Here is a 2905-nt window from a genome sequence, read left to right on the forward strand (position 1 = left end):
TTCCCCTGCTTCAATGATATGTTTAGGAAGGGTCATCTCTCAGTCAGGAAACTAGAAGCTACTCTTTGCAGGCTTGATATAAAGGGTTCTAATACAGGGAACTGGTGGTTTACCCAGAAAAAAGGCCTAAGGGAGCGGTGGTCAGATAAATCACAACTGACCTTCTCAACTTGAAGCACTCAAAACTCACCTTGAAGTTTCTCCGAGTACCACATCCGCTCACCGTTCTGGCTAAAACAGACGGAGAATAATGGCCTCTCCGTCGCTCTGACTCAAGGGTGCCTCCTGTCCACATGCTCTAGTCTGGAACCGTACGCTCAAGGGGATTCTAGCAAATGTAGCTCCTGCCTTCTCCTCTTCAGAGCAAAGGAGACCTTAGAAGGGGTGGTGACAAGGCCAAGTGAACAACGGGTAATCCAGCACGTGTGCCAAATCAGCCGCGCGGGAGGCGAAGGGAGCTGGAGAGCTTCTGATAAAGATTTATTTGCTGATAAACTAAAGAAAACAAAGACTCACAGTAAGAACCGTCTCTCTTCGTTTTCCACTGGATTTTTTTTCCATGTGACTCTCGGAACCAAAGACTCCATCTTATGATCATGAGAGGAGCCAGTTGAGATGCAGGCAGACAGCATCTGTGTGAAGCTTGTCCAATCTGAATTTCTTTTATGTGAGAATAAATGTTATTATTTAAGTCATGTTCAATTGTTTTTTTCTGTTAATTGTAACAGATGTAACACATTACTTAGATCATGGAGGTAAATCCCAGAAGAAACCATTTACAGGAGTGAAAATGGGAGCCTTGATAGAACAAGACCAGGGGTGATGAGATGTGGTGCAGAGCACATTGGTTTTTATTCTATGCCTTATGCTATTTCACATCACAAAGAGGATATATGTACTTGGACAAAAAATTGAATTAGAAAAGGGACAGTCTGACATCTCATATCCATCTCCACATTGTGCTTTTCTCGATTTACTCTGATCTATAGAACAAAAAGAAACGGCAGCTAAATGCAACCGTTCATCCTTGCTCTTATTTCAGGCGATCATCAATTCCAGCTGCCCGCTGAGGAGCTTCCTAAGTGAATTCCATTCTCATCCCCCTTGATCTACTATCTGTCACCAAAATAATCATTCCTCGGGGCAAATATGATCACATCCCTCTTCTGCTTAAAATCCTTAATCGAGGGACTTCCCTGGTGGTCCAGTGGGTAAGACTCTGCGCTCCTAATGCAGGTGGCGGGGGTTCGATCACTGGTCAGGGAACTAGATCCCGCATGCATGCCACAACTAAGAGCCCGCATGCCGCAACTAAGAAGTCCGCATGCCACAACTAAGACCTGGTGCAGCCTAAATAAATGATAAATAAATACTTTTAAAATTCCTGCTCTCACTAGGGTTGTCGCAAGTGGCTCTGAGGAAAGCCAGTTTGGGGGGTGTCTTGCTCTCGCTGAGGGGGCACCTCGGGAACGATGGAGGAAGGAGATAATCGCAGCACCAACCTGCCGGCCGCGGGGACTGCAAGTCTGGAAGAGCAGCTGCAAGGATGGGGAGAAGCGATGCTGATGGCAGATAAAGTCCTCCGATGGGAAAAGGCCTGGTTTCCACCTGCCACAATGGGTGTGGTTTCTTTGGAGTTTCTGACTATCTACTATCTAGATCCATCCGTTCTGTCAGGTGTTTCCTGTTTTGTTATGTTTCTGTGCTTGGCTGACTACCTTGTTCCCATTCTAGCACCTAGAATTTTTGGCTCCAATAAATGGACCGCTGAGCAACAGCAGAGATTCCATGAAATTTGCAGCAATCTAGTAAAAGCGACACAGAGCTGTGGGCTGCTGGAAACACCTCTTTACGCTAAAGGAAGAAAAGCCTAAAATGTACTTCATGACCATGATCATTTCTCTTGCTGCGGTTGCTTGGGTGGGACAGCAAGTCCACAACCTCCTTCTCACACACCTGACAGTGACTTTCTCACTCTTGCTTCCTGGACTAAACCAACATGGAATCATTTTGAAGTACATTGGAATGGCCAAAAGAGAGATAAACAAGCTTCTCAAACAAAAAGAAAAGAAAAATGAATAATGCATCTGCTTTATCCAGTGTGATTAACGGCGTATACGTTGGCCTTGGGGACAGTGTCTGTTATGCTGTCTGGATACTAAAATGTTACAGAAGTAGCTCTTTGCTGTCCCTCATTCTGCCCTTAGTTAGTAGAAATTCCAACTTGCCAAGTAAGGCCGTATGCCCGGTGTCTTCATGGGTATGTTCTCATCAGCTGGCCTTATATGGACAACTCATTCATCATTACCAGCTGTCTTGGTTTTTCTCACCCAGGGTTAATTGAACTCTTATTTTTAAAATAATACAGTGGTGAACTTCATCCTTTGGTACAGTTAACAGTGGCCTGGGATAACTGTTCAAGTTGATCTTTGCTTTAGCTGGATTCAAGATAGTGGTCTGTGACTACAGGAAGCTGGTTCTACTGTCTGCTTCCACAGTCTGCTTAAACAACTGTCTGGCTTCATGAATATACAAACCAAGTTTACCACTTCTGATGAAGAGACCAATTAAGATTCATTCCTCATTCTGTCTTGATACCGTGGGAGAAGAATCCTTGTGGAATAAAATGAAACTAATTCCATGGCCTAGTATGTGTTGGCTTCTCCCTTGTGCAGAATTTAGCAATTTGTTGGAAACATTGATCCTTCCTCCCAAATGGGGAATCTGACAGGCTTAGAACTCTTGTTCCCTTGCACTTAAACTTGAACTTAGTACATCCTTAAAGGCCTTTTAGTAGCAGGCTTACACGAGATGGTATTTAGGATTTTTAGCATACTTTTAATTTCAGATTTTCAGCTAACTGAAACTAAAGTACATAATAAGTTAAGAGTCATGTCTATGGCCT

General features: G+C 43.9%; 1 pseudogene; it reads left to right on the forward strand.

Annotated features, from left to right (window-relative positions):
- Window positions 1–1469: 1469 nt before the first annotated feature.
- Window positions 1470–2082, forward strand: LOC112395824 (ADP-ribosylation factor-like protein 6-interacting protein 1 pseudogene; annotated as a pseudogene).
- The last annotated feature ends 823 nt before the right edge of the window (window positions 2083–2905 follow it).

This window comes from Neophocaena asiaeorientalis, unplaced genomic scaffold, assembly GCF_003031525.2.
Source record: "Neophocaena asiaeorientalis asiaeorientalis breed wild unplaced genomic scaffold, Neophocaena_asiaeorientalis_V1.1 scaffold889, whole genome shotgun sequence".
NCBI classification, from domain to species: Eukaryota; Metazoa; Chordata; class Mammalia; order Artiodactyla; family Phocoenidae; genus Neophocaena; species Neophocaena asiaeorientalis.